Source organism: Nycticebus coucang, chromosome 2 (assembly GCF_027406575.1).
Source record: "Nycticebus coucang isolate mNycCou1 chromosome 2, mNycCou1.pri, whole genome shotgun sequence".
Lineage (NCBI taxonomy): Eukaryota > Metazoa > Chordata > Mammalia > Primates > Lorisidae > Nycticebus > Nycticebus coucang.
The window spans coordinates 11,535,244-11,551,791 of NC_069781.1; the positions used below are offsets into that span (position 1 = coordinate 11,535,244).

The following is a 16,548-nucleotide window of genomic DNA, read 5'->3' on the forward strand; positions in this document are numbered from 1 at the left end:
TGTAGCCAGAGAGATACTATAATACCAGCTAGATGTTCCGTTTTTACCTCAGTACCAAAAAAGGAATACTCACCACAAATAATATTCATCATGAAAACTCAATAGAACAAAGTTTAGTGATGCCTGTAATCCTAGCACTCTCTGAGGCTGAAGCAGGAGGATCACTTGAGGTCAGGAATTTGAGACCAGACTAAGCAAGAGAAAGACCTCATTCCTACCAAAAAAATTGAAAAATTAGCTAGGCATGGTGGCTCACACATGCCTATTCAGGAGGCTGAGGCAGGAAGATCACTAGAGCCCAGGAATCTGAAGTTGCAGTGAGCTATGGTGACACCATTGGACTCTGCTGGAGTGACAGAGTGACAGTGTGTCTCACAATAACAACAAAAATCTGCCTACCCCTAGGAGTGAGTTGTACTTAAAGAGTATCCTCAAAGTGTTATGTTTAAGAATCTCTGGTTGGTTAACTCTGCCCTTCACTTCTACTCACCAAATTCATTTTTTTTTTTTTTTTTGAGACAGAGTCTCATTATGTCACCCTGGGTAGAGTGCTGGGGTGTCACAGCTCACAGCAACCTCAAACTCTTGGGCTTAAAGTGATTCTTTTGCCTCAGCCTCCCGAGTAGCTGGGACTACAGGTGCCCCCCATGATGATACCCCACTATTTTCTTGTTACAGTTGTCATCATTTAGCAGGCCTGGGCTGCGTTCTAACCCACCAGCCCCGGTGAATGTGGCCGGCACCTTAACCACTGTGCTACAGGTGCCGAGCTGCCAAACTCATCTTATTATAAACAATACATTTGCTTTAAAAATTCTTCACAATTGGGGCGGCGCCTGTGGCTCAGTCGGCAAGGTGCCGGCCCCATATACTGAGGGTGGTGGGTTCAAACCCGGCCCCGGCCAAACTGCAAGCAAAAAATAGCTGGGCGTTGTGGCGGGCGCCTGTAGTCCCAGCTACTCGGGAGGCTGAGGCAAGAGAATCGCTTAAGCCCAGGAGTTGGAGGTTGCTGTGAGCTGTGTGAGGTCATAGCACTCTACTGAGGGCCATAAAGTGAGACTCTGTCTCTACAAAAAAAAAAAAAAAAAAAAAAATTCTTCACAATTAAATGTCATTTAAATTTGAAAAAAAATATCATATTGCTCTCTGAAATTGTATACTTCTAGGATCTTCTTTAAAATAGTTTGAATGGGCTCGGTGCCTGTAGCACAGTGGTTACGGTGCCAGCCACATGCACTGAGGCTGGCGGGTTTGAGCCCGGCCTGTTAAACAACAATGACAACTGCAACAACCACAAATGGCCATTGTGGTGGGCATCTGTAGTCCCAGCTACTTGGGAGGCTAAGGCAAGAGAATCACTTGAGCCCAGGAGTTTGAGGTTGCTGTGAGCTGTGACGCCACTGCACTCTACCAAGGGCAACATAGTACAACTCCGTCTCCAAAAAAAAAAAAAAGAATTCCTAAAATAGTTTGAATGGATTTTTGACACTGAATTTTACCCTTTTCCTGGAATTGCCTTGTACCACAGGAATATAAACACCTATGTTTTCTCTATGGGAGGAAAAACATATTTCAAAATGAGAAGAAGCCAAAATTGGGGAACTAGCAGGGAAACATATTGACACACGTAAAATATTAAGAACACAAATTTGCAGAGAAACTACACGGTGCCTCCGTCATCCCAAGGTTTGGCAGGACCTGAAAGAATGTTTTCTCATCCTGTTGTGTCTACTCTCGGCTTGGGGTCATGTTTGGCAGAGAGGTTATTTTCCATGTGTGCTGAGATGGAAAATAGGCACTTCTTGTGCATTTTTTGAATACCTTTTCAATTACTACACATTTTACCAAGTGTTTGTGGTACTTTAAGCTTTTTAGTGTACGAAAGGAAATAAAAGTCTCATTCCTCCTCCCATACTGAGGAGACAGATGTGTATCGAAAGAACAGGAAATGAGATAAATGTTGAACACAGATAATCAAGGACTTCATGAAGCCTCTTAGCGGGAAGTGATCTGGGACAGCTTCCTGGAGGTAGTATGTCAATTAGGTTTTTGTTTTGTTTTTTTTTGTAGAGACAGAGTCTCACTGTACTGCCCTCGGGTAGAGTGCCGTGGCATCACACGGCTCACAGCAACCTCCAACTCCTGGGCTTACATGATTCTCTTGCCTCAGCCTCCCGAGCAGCTGGGACTACAGGTGCCCGCCACAACGCCCGGCTATTTTTTTGTTGCAGTTTGGCTGGGGCTGGGTTTGAATCCGCCACCCTCAGCATCTGGGCCGGCGCCCTACTCACTGAGCCACAGGCGCCGCCGTCAATTAGGTTTTCAAGAATGAATAAGACAGACTGGGTGCAAGGGGCTTGTGCCTGTAACCCTAGCACTCTGGGAGGCCAAGGCAGGAGGATTCCTTGAGTTCAGGAGTTTTTGAACAGCCCGAGCAAAAGTGAGACCCTGTATCTCCTAAAAAAATGAAAAATCAGCCAGGCATCGTGGCAAGTGCCTACAGTTCCAGATACTTAGGAGGCAGAGCAGGAGGATCGCTTGAGCCCAGGTGTTTGAGGTTGTTGTGAGCTGGGCTGACACCACAGCACTCTAGCCTGGGCAACAGAGTAAGACCTGTCTTAAAAAAAAGAATAGGATACACTTGGCTAATATGGCTTATGCATAATCCTCAATAAAAAAATATATTTGTAAAAAAGCACTTACAGGCTGGACATAGTGGGTCATGCCTGTAATCCTAGCATTCTGCGAGGCCAAGGTAGGTAGAGTGCTTGAGCTCAGGAGTTCAAGACCAGAGTGAGCAAGAGCCCATCTCTAGTAAAAAGTAGAAAAGCTAGCTGGGCATTGTAGTGGGCTCCTGTAGTCTCAGCTACTTGGGAGGCTGTGCAAGAGGATTGCTGAAACTTAGGAATTTGAAGTTGCTGTGAGCTGTGACATCACAGCACTCTACCCAGAGCTACAGAGTGAGACTATCTCAAAAAAAAAAAAAAAAACCACTTGCATATTGGAGCTTATTCTTTTAGAATCCTGGCATTATATTACATAGAAAGGCAAGATAGCCACTAGAGAGGCCACAAGGAAGGAAATCTCAGGTATTCTGGCCAACATCTTCAGCCATCTGAGTGAGGTTATCTTAGGCCTTCCAACTATTCTAGCCACCATCCCACTGCCTGAGCAAGCCCAGGCCAAACTTGCAGGAGAACTACCCATTAACCCACAGAATCTTGAGAAATAATAAATGGTGGTTGTTTTAAACCACTACAATGAAATGAATAGGAGTTTACTGAGATGGAAAGGGCAACTGAAGTGTGAGCAGGATGTTAGGAAAGCAAATGCATAAAGTGACCCGATCCCTGTTGCCCAGTGTGGTGTGCCAGGCCAAGGGAGCTGGCCTTTGTGGAATCTGGCTGTTCTAAGTACTCCTCGCTGAATCCTCACAACAATGTGGATGAGAAAACTGAGACACAGAGAAGGTAAGTAACTTGTGAAAAGCCACCCAGCTAGTAGGTGTCTTTGAACTTCTGCCCACTGCCCCCTTTCTAATCCTGGGTACCACCCCCTAACAAGGCTGCCTTTCCAAGCTGGACATGTAGACTGATGTCATAGATATGGTGGGGTGTGGTTCCCTTTGCTTTCACGTCTACTGGGGGCCCCTCACCAGCCCCTACCCCAGAACCATTACTGTGCTATGCGAATATGAATTTTAATTTTCTTGTGTATCAGCTGTCATGGTTCTACTACCATATACCCTAGGTCAAGAGACAGGTCAATGCACGCTCTGCACTTTAGTGCCACTTCCCTCCAGCTTCTCGGAGGCTCATGCCATCTACTTGGCTTCTCCTCTCCCCTCGTCATCTACTTCCCTCCTCAGTGGTGTTCCTAAGTTGCCGAATGATATGGTTTCCTTTTCAGCCTACATCTGTCCGCCATCCTGGGAGCTTTTGGGGTCCACAAGCACTTCCTGACTGTTTCATCTTCAGTGATATTTTTCTGCTACTCCACATCAGCCAGGATTCCACTGTCACATGGGTCTTTGTCCAAGGTTATTCGTTAAACCATCTGTCTCTGACAGTAATCTCTATCTTTCTGCTTTGCTCCATCAGCAACTTCCATGACCTGTACCCGGACCTTCAGGTCAATGACAACAGCCTTTCTGGAATTCTTTTACCTCCCTATCCAGAACACATCCTATAACTGTTCCACTCTTACCAGCTGAGATCTGAAACTTGATCCCATTACACATGTCTGGTAAAATCACACAAGCCATCATGTTAGTACATAGTATTACCATAAATTCATCCTCCCTCCTAAGTACTGTCCTTGAAATCTTACCATATACCCTGAATTGCCAACTTGCCACAGTAACTACAGTATTTCAAACTTGACTATAAGTTTCTGGAGGGCGGGGTTCCTGTTTTACTTTTTTGCCACTCCAGTGCCTTGGACATGTTTAATGCATAGGGATTCTCAGTAAATGTCTGTTTATTGCTTGAGGTATAATAATAGTGGTAAGTATTAGATAAATATGAGCTACATGCCAGGCTCTGTTCCACGTGAGTTGTGTGTATTAGCTCATTTAATCCTCACAACAGCCGAATGAGCTTAGTTGGGACTTTTGTCATTCCTGTTTTACTCCCTTATCCCATGCTAAGGATATTTAGCATGAAGAGATGAAGTCACAAAACTTACAAGTGGCAGAGCAGGTGCTACTTGTTAAGTTCAGTAGATTCGTTCTTTAGAACCTGTACGTGTTCCACCTGATTTCAGTTTTAGATAGGTTGAGTTTTATGTGTGCAAGGGACAATCAAGCAGCTATATCTCTAAGTGAGTTCAAAAGAGGGGAAAATAGCAAGATAGAGGGGTGAATAGATAACATGGTGATCTCAGAAAATCAAATACACAAACTTGTTAAGACCTGTTACTTTGGCAGAGGGTCTCCAGGAAGTCCCTGAGGGAACTGTGGTGGGGTGTGTGCAAGAGTGCATCTGGTTGCTAAGGTGCATTTCCCCCCAGTACAGTCATACACCACTTGAGGATAGGACGGGCTGAACATAGGATGGTTGTCCCATAAGGTTACAATTCAGTATTTTCACTGTACCTTTTCTATGTTTATACATGGTTAGATACACATGTACTTACCATTGTGTTACAACTGTCCACAGTATTCAGTACATGCTGTGCAGATTTATAGTCTAGGAATGATACTCTACACCACATAGCCCATCTAGGTGTGTGTAAGTACACTCTGATGTCTGCACAACCACAGAATCACCCAACTACGCATTTCTTCTGTACTTCTCATTAAGTGATGGAAGATTATATTTGAATACATGGGTGGATCCATGGTGCTTTTCTTGGTGACTTTAAAATTGGGTGGGGACCCCCCAGGGCTGAAATTCAACCTAGACTTTTTTCTTTTGGTAAGGTGCATTTTTGAGAGATTTGTCAGATTCTCTCTCACGTGGAAGAACACTATCATTGCACTGCTTGAGTCCTTTTTTCCCCTATTCTGTGGCTTCCCCCACTGATTTCCTCTGAGATAGAGAGGAGAGAAAGGGAGACAGCTCAAACATTGAACTCCTGTTTTGTGCCAGTCGTCTCACATCTCCCCAAAATCTTCCAGCAGTTCTTGAGGAAGATTAGTGTCATTCCCATACTACAGAAAATAGGAAAAATAACATTTACTGTGTGTTATTTTTGGGCAATGTCCTGAGTGTTTTTCAAGCATCATTCCATTCGATTTCCACAGCAATACTCTAAATTTGGAATTATTGTTACAGATGGGAAAACGGAGGCTCAGAAAGGAAAGTGTTATTTCCCTAGGACACAGCAAGTTAGATACTTGGCATTTGAACCTAGGTCTTTCTGATCGAAACAGAGCTGCCTCATCACTAATTTATGCATTGACTGAGGACTTTGCTTCACGGAAGCGGGGAGTAAGAGGAAGATTCGACGGAGAAGCCTGATGTTGATTTCTGCTTAAGAAGAGTCCACGCGCTGGCGCACCTTGCTAGAACTGCCGGGGAATCCCTGACCCAGGCCTTTCCCGGCACTGAAGAAACGACGCGCATGCGCATGGCCTCCCTCCCGGCCCCGCCCCCCGGGAGGGCACGGCTCCTTGCTTTCAGCTCTGGGGCTTGCGCACTACATCCCCAGCCAGAGGCTCCTTCCCGGTCGGGGACTTCCGGAGCGCCGGGGTGTGGTTCCGGGTCGTAGCGCAGCTCGGGGCGACTGGGCTGCTGCTCGGCGGGCCGGCGGCGGCGGCGGGCAGCGGGGGCATGAGGGCGAACCAGGGAAGCGGCAGCTGAGCGGGCCGGGAGAAGCGCCGGCGCCCGTGAATCCCGGGAGTGCAGAGCTCGGGTCAGGGGCCGGGAGGCGTGGGCGACCCGGGCCCTCCCCTCAGAGTCCTCAACGTGTCCCGGGGCCGACCCGGCCCGTAGTGTGGAAACAGCTTCAGGTAAAGGTTGCCCCAGCAGCTAGCGCTCTTGCTCGCCCGCCAGCCCTCCAGCTCGCCTAGTAGCCCCTCTCGCTCCTCCAGTGTCGGTTCTGCCTAGCGGGCCTCCAGTCAGGCCCTCGTTCAGGTGGCCTGGGAGCATCCTTTTCCTGGCCCTTTCCAGAACTGGAAGCCGTCATGAGTGTGACAGCCGGGTGTGTGATTTAGGGGAGAAGCTAGCGGACCTGGTCGTGTCAGGGTGGGGGTATGTGTGCCCTTGGCTCTGGCAGTTTCTGGCCCTGCAGTGGCTGGGTTCCCTGGTCTTCATAATGTGAAAACTTCTAAGCATTGCCTATTTGGTCCCTGTTTCCTACCCCCCTTTCCCCATCTTCCCCAACTGGGTAAACAGCTTCATAAACATTTTTCTAGCTAGAGTGCTGGTGGAATTTTGATTCAGTTTGTGAAAGTGGCATGAAGTCTTGTAGAGTCGTTTAAGGCTGAAAACAGGTTTTAGTTTAAAGAAGAATATTTAACCAGAGACCCCAAATTTACTCAGAATTGGTTAAAAGTTCATTCTGAATGCAAGTAATTTTTGAAGCTCACCACAGTACCTGGAACTGTGCAAAGCACCATGTTGTTATAAGCCAAAATGAACAGAATTTGAAACTTTCCCTAGAAGTGAATGGTCAAGTGGAGATGCATCAGTTAAAAGAAAGGAAAAGTCAGCATTCTTATTCTATTTTGACAAGCAGAAAGGGTAGATCCCTAATGTTAAAACCTACTAGAGCAGAAAAGGAGGCACTATGTTTTATGCCGTATGTTCTGAGTCCACACAAGGTGCTCAGTAAGCACTGAAAGACTTCTCGATGAAGCGATAATTATTTTCATCTTTTTCATTTTACACACGTGCAAGATTTCTGGAGCCCATCTGGCATGCTGGTAGCCACTTCCCCATTCAGCTGCGTGCCCATATCTACCTTCAGCTAGTGTGAATGCCAGACTGCACTTATGTTCCTCTACACCTCCTAATCTGGCTTCTGGCTGCCTTTCTAGTTTATGCTTGAAAAGGTCCCTTTCCTTTTAATTATTCTGTCTTGACCCATTACTCTGGATAAGTAGAATCCCAAATCACTTTTGTACTTTACTATGTCCATGGCTTTATAGGACATTCTACCTACCTGGCCTAGAAGGTTTTCCCCTTTTTCTTTTTCTACCTCTTGAGATGCTACCCATAGGCTAAAGTTGACCTCCCCCAACCAATTCAAGACAATACCAGCTAGAAATGATTTCTTCTTAGAATCGTATAAACACTCTTATCTACAATTTCATTTAGCAAACATTTACTGAGTATGGTTACATGCCAGGTATCATGCTAGGCAATATAGAGATAACTAGGACTCAGTCTTTGCCTGCAGGGAACTCAATTTAGTGAGAGAAGTAAGGAAATTAATAATTCCAACACAATTATAAGTACACTGTGTGAAAGTCCTTTTTGTGTAGTAGTATATAAGAAGAAGGGATCATTACCTTTTTTTTTTTTTGAGACAGAGTCTCACTTTGTCACTCTTGGTAGAGTGCTGTGGCATCACAGCTCACAGCAACCTCCAACTCTTGGGCTTAAGCTATTCTCTTGCCTCAGCCTCCCTAGTAGCTGAGACTACAGGCACCCACCGCAACGCCTGGCTATTTTTTTTAGTTGCAGTTGTCATTGTTGTTTAGCTGGCCCTGGCCGGGTTTGAACCTGCCACCCTTGGTGTATGTGGCTGGAGCCGTAACCACTGTGCTATAGGTGCTGAGCCACTTTTTTGTTTTTTTTTTAATGAGACAAGAGTCTCACTTTGTTTCCGTGGCATCATAGCTCACAGCAACCTCAAACTTTTGGGCTCAAGCAATTCTCTTATCTCAGCTGGATCATTAACTTTGAGGGATGGGATATGGCCTGGTGATGCTTCATAATGTGCAGTAAACTAAAATTTTTTTATTTAGTATATATTACATGTAGGGTTCCATGTTTAATCACTTTAACCTCAATTTACAGATTAGGAAGACCAGGATAAATTACACACTGGATATGAGACAGGATTCAAACCCAGGTCTCTTTGGTGCCTAAAGTTTTGCTTTTTCTGTTAGTATGTCTTGCCTTCTTTTTATACCGTAGCTGTCTTTATGCAAATACATAATGAAATAACTATACAAGAGAAAAAAATATGAATGTTAAAATAGTACAGAAATCTTTAAATGTAGAGAAGACTTTCCAGGCAGGGAGATGGCATGTGCATCAACTCAACTTTGAATATGAGTAGAGAAGACAGTCTATAGAGAATAAGCACAGCCTATGGATTCAATTCCTGATCCCTTCTCTTATTGGATATGTGACCCATGGCTCATAACTCTAAGCATCATTTTCCTGTAGGAGTTGGGATAGGGAATAATAATGACCACTTGGAGTGTTGTGAATATTTGATGAACTAATGGCAGATAAAGGGCTTGTGTGGTAAGGTCTCCTGAAATGACAGCTGTAATATGAAGAGATATAATGCTGTGGCATGGTTTTAGAGTGGTGAATGAGTTTACACACTGAGTAAAGCAAGCCATTACTTTTAGCAGGTTACTAAGATGTAAAGTTGGAGGGACAGTAGGAGTCAGTCATGAGGGCTTGTGTGCCAGGTGAGAGAGGTAAATACTAGTTTCTGCTCATAACTTTCCTGGTTTATAAGTACTTTGAGCATCTATAATTCATTCTGTAGTGCCAGGCACTACTTACCAGTGGTTCTCAACCTTCCTAATGCCGTGATGTATTTTCTTTTTTAAAGTTTTTTTTTTTAATTTTTAATTCCAGCTTGCTTGTTCATTCTTCGTTTGAAGTATTTTTTTTTGTTGTTGTGGTTCATTTTCTTTCTTCTTTTTTTAGATGCTCTTCCTCTGGCGATGCTCTGTACCCTTGCCTTCCCAGTACCTGGGATTACAGACGCCCACCACAACGTCTGGCTGTTTTTGATGTTAGTAGAGATGGGGTCTTACTCTGGCTCACTGCTGTTCATACAGGTCTTGAACCTCTGAGCTCAGGCAATCCACCCGCCTCGGCCTCCCACAGTGCTGGGACTACAGGTGTGAGCCACCATGCCCTGCTGATGTATTTTCATTGTTACAAAGGTGTCGCGACCCACAGGTTGAGAACCTCTGACTTAGACCTTGTTAATAAAAAGAGGAATAAAACCATATTCCCACTCTGAAGTTGGAAGAGCGATAAGTGTTAGTGAACTGCAGTAAAGTCCTGGGGTTACTAAGGCAGAAGTCCTCACAGGTGCTGTGAAGCACAGAGAAGGGAACACTGATGATGGTAGCTAATGAGTACTTACTGTGTGCCAGCATTACGTAAAATGTTTTATCTCATTTTTTTCCTCAAGTTAGCATCCTAATGTTGTAGATGAGGAAAGTAGGGCACAGAGAGGTTCAATAATATTCTTGATTTTATTCATCTGGTAGAGTTGGGAGCTAGTAGGGACTATCTGCTAAACTCTGGAATATCTATCTTCATTGCTGCATCATGTGGATGGGGACCCACTGGAGAGGCTTCAGGGAGGAGTAGCCTTGAATCAGAGCTTTGGTGTGCTAGTCACTGTGCTGGGCAGGGGAGATAGAGGAATGGAAGTGGCCTCTGCATAGAAGGATCTCATTGCCTAATCTGTCACTTTTAAATATATTTGTTTTTGGTGTTGGTAGGGGGCTTTTGTTTCTTGACTAATAGATGAAGACTTCAGAAATTTTCACAGTTCAGTAAATTTATATATAGTAGAGTCTCCATACCACTTTCCTACTTTAACCGCCTCCTTTAGTTGACCTGATTTTTGTAGACTGAACTTGCACCACATGTACTGCAGGCCTAGTTCCTTATGTTGACGAACGCTGTTGTTGACCAGTTTGTTACAGTCCCTTGTAGGTAGTCAACTTACAGAGGTTCTTCTGGCTAGAGAATTTGCTGGAAATCTGTTCTTCTGATTTATAGACCTTATTAAGGCCACAGAAATTGGTATCAAATTATTATATGACAAGAAATTCTGTCCTTATACTTTTTCCCCATGGGAGGTGCCCTGACTTTGTTTCTGTGAGTTTGAAGTTTTTGAGAAATTTTGGCTTAGAAGTTAACACATTTCAGCTTGTGTTAAATTTAAAATGATTGAGCACTTACATTTCAGTCATTGTTAAATACCTTTGTATAGTTTATTTATTTTAGTATGCATAATTCTGTGAGTTAGATGGAATTACAATATCTCCATTTAACACATGAGTAGCCTAAGGCTTAGCAGTTAAGTGTGTTACCCAAGAGTAACACAGCTAATGAATGATAGAGCCAGAAATGGCCAAAAAGGAGTAAACAAGTCTTTATTAACTCAGTTTTGTTTTGCGCATCTATTTCCAGGGTTTGTAAGCCCAGTGTCCATTACGTACTGTCATTGGATGGGCCTTGCCTGGCTAACCAGGAGAGCATGTGCCCAATCTAAAGGTAGCAGTTGCTGCTCAGTTCTAGTTTCTATGTGAGAAAGTGGGGCCAGCGTCCTTGGATCTTCAGATGTTTTTGAAAAGTACTAGACATCTGGTACTTTTAATTTAGTTTAAAAGTTTGCCATTTAAAAAACTATTGTAGGCTGAGTGTGGTGGCTCACACCTGTAATCCTAGCACTCTAGGAGACCAAGGTGGCTGAATAGCTTGAGCTCATGGATTCGAGACCAGCCTAGCCAAAAGTGACCATTTCTTCTAAAAATGAAAAACTGAGGCAAGAGGATAACATGAACCCAAGAGTTGGAGGTTTCTGTGAGCTATGACACCATGACACTCTACCCAGGGCAACAGCTTGAGACTCTGTCCCCCCCAAAAACATTTATTGTATAGACCAAAACACAGTTATGGGGCTATATGTTATCCTAGGCTGTTTGGTTGTGAACTCCGATCTATCTGGCTGCTAAAGTTTTGTTACCCACTGTTCAAAGCTGAAGGTACAACTCAATGTTGTGATTATTGATCAGAAGTCTTCTAGTGAGTTTCCAGAAGGAGTGGGCATTATAGCTCATACTGGTATGTTTTAAATAGTGGCAGAGTGAATGCTTTTCTTACTTATGTATTTATTTATTTAGACAGCGTCTAACTTTGTTACCCTCAGTAGAGTGCTGTGGCATCATAGCTCACAGTAACCTCCAACTCTTGGGTTCAAGCGATTCTCTTGCCTCAGCCTCCCGAGTAGCTGGGACTACAGGTGCCCACCACAAAACTCAGCTATTTTTAGAGATGGGGTTTCTCTCTGGCTCAGGCTGGTCTTGAACCTGTGAGCTCGGGCAGTCCACCTGCCTCGGCCTCCCAGGTGAATGCTTTCCTTGCACAATTAGGCTAAATTTCAAGAGGATTGAGATTTGGTTGACAAGATGGCTTTATAATACTTTTATGCTCTTAGCACTTTAAATGTTGCCAGATTTCTTGGTCTTCTCCACATTAGCATGAAGTGGTATTATAAATTTGTTACATGCTTTTGTTTACTTTATTTCCTTTAATCTTGGTAGTCTTGTGAGATAGGTGGTATTATAAAGGGGGTAATAAAAAAATGATCTGGATTTAGTGGTATACACCAATAGTCCCAGCTACTTAGGAGGTTTTGTCAGGAGGAATGCTTCAGCCCAGGAGCTCAAGGCTGCGGTAAGCTATAATGGGGCCACTGCCTTCCAGTCTGGGCGACAGAGTGAGACCCTGTCTCTTAAATAAATAAAGAGGGTAAACATCACCTCTTGAGATAAGTAAATTGGTGCCCAGTGCCTCACCATTTAGTAGAAAGTACACTCTGCCGAGAGGGACTGGAGTTCAGAACTGAGTCACCAGTTGACTAACAAGCTTTTGGATTTTGAACATATCACCTTCAAATCTTTGAATCTTTTTTCTTTTCTGAATAATAATAAGAAGGGAAATTCAGGTCTTGTTGAGGTCTTTTCTGGATGCCAAGCTTCTGATTCTAATTGTTATTCTTAAAGTCACACAATTGATTATTGGCACACCCCAATGGAGATTGGTTCAAAACTAAAATGCTGCTCCTCTTCCTCTTGATGACAGGTAGGGAGCTCTTCCCTCTGTTCTTTATTCATTACTTCCTTTGGGAAAGGACATTGGTGGGCTGGGTGCTCCCTGAATGCATACAGTGCCTGTTGACTGTATATGCACAAGACTGAAAGAGGGCATAGAGACACGCAGCAAACTGAGAGAAATATGGTCAGGGAGTTCCCAGCCCAAGAGTTCAATTTATTTTTATTTTAAGGCCCAGCTTCCACAAGGTGAAAAATTGGTCTTCTAGATACTTGTTTTCATTCATACTCTATTGTAGCTGAAATAACATAGAATATAAAAGTACAAAAAATAGTCATTGAAAATTTATTAACTCTAGTTGGCAGTCTAGGAAACACAAAAAATTTTGAACTAAAAATAGACAATAGTTTTAAGTAAATGAAAGTGAGAAAAATGGTAGAAACCATTAAAAAACCCTGAAATTCTAGAAAGAGGAAAAAGGTATTAGAAGAAGTATTGGAATTAAGTTGTGGTAATTGCTTGTGAAATAAATTGAATATTATGCCACATTTATTCCTAAATGTAGCATTTTTAGATTCATAAGTTCTATACTTAAGTGTACTTTCCTGAATAGTATGATACAAAGTAGGTGGAATGTGTAAAACTTCAAAAAAACATTTTTAAAGTTCCCTATGGAGTCATTTTAAGGTACTGTATTATAACTACTGTTTTGGTAGAGAAATTGGTAGAAAATTGAAGGAATGAGCTGGCTGCCGTGGCTCATGTCTGTAATCCTGGCACTGTGGGAGGCTAGAGCAGCACCCTGAGCAACATGGTGAGACCCTGTTTCTACAAAAAAAAAAAAAATTAGCCAGGCATGGTGACATGTGCCTGTAAGTCCCAGATACTCAGGAGGCTGAGGCAGGAGGATTTTTTGAGCCCAGGAGTTTGAGGTTGCCTTCAGCTATGATGATGCCTCTGTACTCTAGCCCTAGCAACAGAGTGAGACCCTGTCTCAAGGAAAAAAAAAATAAGAAAGTTCAAGGAATGGTTTTCTTTTGAAAACTAAATATTTAGTTTGAAATTCAGTTACAAAGAACTGGGGTGCATACTTGAGTTGTGATGTAGCATGAGGTGAGGCTTCATACTGACACGCTTTAGGGTTTGAAAACTGGTTCTGTGATTTTTTTTTTCCTTTTTTTGTAGAGATGAGCCTATGTGGCCCAGGCTGGTCTCAAACTCCTGGCCTCATGCATCCTCATGCTTAGGCTTCCTAAAGTTGTGAGATTATAGATGTGAGCCACCACATTTGGACCATAAATTAATGTTTAATAAAAAAACTTGGTTTCAAGTTGGTTATTAACAAATACATGTAGAGCCAGTGACCATCATTTCGACCAATAGAATTTCCACTGGTGCAGGTGATTCTGAACTTATAAATGGATATTTTCAAGTTAGTTTTCACTTCAGTTATTTTGCACTGACTAAGAGGATAGTTTTGCATGTTTTTTTTTTTTTTTTAGACAGTCTCAGTATGTTGCTCTGGGTAGAGTCCCGGGTGTCATAGCTCACAGCAACCTTGAACTCTTGGGCTTATGTGATTCTCTTGCCTCAGCCTCCTGTGTAGCTGGGACTACAAGTGCCTGCCACAATGCCTGGCTATTTTTTTTTTTGTTGCATTTGTCGTTGTTTAGCTGGCCTGGGTCGGGTTTGAACCCGCCAGCCTCAGTGTATATGGCTGGCACTGTAACCACTGTGCTACAGGTGCCGAGCCAGTTTTGTATGTCTTTACATAAGTGATCTTAAGATTCCCAGGCTAAAGACATTACTCAGAAGTGAAAACAAAGCAGGAGGAATCACGCTACGAGACCCGAGACTGTACTATAAATCGATAGTGATCAAAACAGCATGGTACTGGCACAAAAACAGAGAGGTAGATATCTGGAACAGAATAGAGAACCAAGAGATGAGTCCAGCTGCTTACTGTTATTTGATCTTTGACAAGCCAATTAAAAACATTCAGTGGGGAGGGTGGTGCCTGTGGCTCAGTCGGTAAGGCGCCGGCCCCATATACTGAGGGTGGTGGCTTCAAAACCCGGCCCCCGCTGAACTGCAACCAAAAAATGGCTGGGCGTTGTGGCGGGCACCTGTAGTCCCAGCTACTCGGGAAGCTGAGGCAAGAGAATCGCTTAAGCCCAGGAGTTGGAGGTTGCTGTGAGCTGTGTGATGCCACGGCACTCTACCGAGGGCCATAAAGTGAGACTCTGTCTCTACAAAACAAACAAACAAACAAAAAAAACATTCAGTGGGGAAAAGACTCCCTATTCAACAAATGGTGCTGGATGAACTGGCTGGTGACCTGTAGAAGACTGAAACCGGACCCACGCCTTTCACCATTAACTAAGATAGACTCTTCACTGGATAAAAGATTTAAACTTAAGACATGAAACTAAAAAAATGCTTGAAGAAAGTGAAGGGAAAACTCTTGAAAGAATAGGCCTGGGTGAATATTTTATGAGGAGGACTCCCCAGGTAATTGAAGCAGTATCAAAAATGTACTTCTGGGACCTGATCAAACTAAACAGCTTCTGCACAGCCAAGAATGTAATAAGTTTAGCAAGCAGATAGCCCTCAGAATGGGAGAAAATATTTGCAGGCTATACCTTTGACAAAGGTTTAATAACCAGAATCCAAGAGAACTCAAATGTATTAGCAAGAAAAGAACAAGTGATCCCATCTCAGGGTGGGCAAAGGACTTGAAGAGAGACTTCTCTAAAGAAGACAGGCACACGGCCTTCAGACACATGAAAAAATGCTCATCTTCCTTAATCATCAGAGAAATGCAAATCAAAACTACTTTGAGATACCACCTGACTCCAGAACAATTAGCCCACATAACAAAATCCCAAAACCAGAGATGTTGGTGTGGATGTGGAGAAAAGGGCACAACACTTCTACACTGCTGGTGGGCATGCACACTAATATGTTCCTTTTGGAAGGATGTTTGGAGAATACTCAGATCTAAAAATAGACCTGCCATTTGATCCTATAATTCCTTTACTAGGTATATTATACCCAGAACCAAAAATCACAATATAGCAAAGACATCTGTACCAGAATGTTTATTGCAGCCCAATTCATAATTGCTAAGTCATGGAAGAAGCCCAAGTGCCCATCGATCTATGAATGGATTAATAAATTGTGGTACATGTATACCATGGAATATTATGCAGCCTTGGAGAAAGATGTAGACTTTACTGCTTTCATGTTTACATGGATGGAGCTGGAACATATTCTTCCTAGCAGAGTATCTCAAGAATGGAAGAAAAAGTATCCAATGTACTCAGCCCTACTATGAAGCTAATTTATAGCTTTCGTATGAAGGGTATAACCCAACTATAGCACAAAGATGGGGAAAGGGCCAAGGGAAGGGATTGGAGGGGGGAGGATGGAGTAGAGGGAGGGTAATTGGTGGGGCCACACCTACAGTGCATCTTAGAATGGGTACAGGCAAAACTTACTAAATGAAGAATACAAATGTCTTCATACAGTAACTAAGAAAATGCCATGAAGGCTATGTTAAACAGTTTGATGAAAATATATATTAAAAAAAAAAAAAAGATTCCCAGGCTAGGCTTTCACTTTCTATACTCTCCCTAAATCCTATTTAAGACAGTAGGTTGGGCTGGATGTGGTGGCTCACGCCTGTAATCCTAGCCCTTTGGGAGGCTGAGATGGGTAGATGGGTAGATTGGTTGAGCTCAGGAGTTTGAGACCAGCCTGAGAAAGAGCAACAATACACTATCTCTAAAACTAGCCAGGCGTTGTGGCAGGCACCTGTAGTTCCAGCTACTTGGGAGGCTGAGACAAGAGGATTGTTTGAGTCCAGGAGTTTGAGGTTGCTGTGAACAACACTCTACCTGGGGCCACAAAGTGAGACAGTTACTGAATTTCAAAAAAAAAGACAGTAGCTTGGAAGAAAGTCAAATTCATGTTTGTGGTACCAATGTCACAATGCTGCCATCATCTTTTCAAGGGCTACTGTGATAGCTCTGTCTTTTCAGAGGGAGTACGT

The 16,548-nt window shown here is 43.3% G+C and overlaps 1 protein-coding gene across 1 annotated transcript in view; it reads left to right on the forward strand.

The window, feature by feature from the left end:
* Positions 1-6,184: 6,184 nt before the first annotated feature.
* Positions 6,185-16,548, forward strand: part of MAPKAP1 (MAPK associated protein 1) — a 284,441-nt gene continuing 274,077 nt past the window's right edge. Inside the window, 1 exon segment of the mRNA XM_053562435.1 lies at positions 6,185-6,454. The gene's annotated coding sequence lies outside the window, so the exon portion shown is untranslated.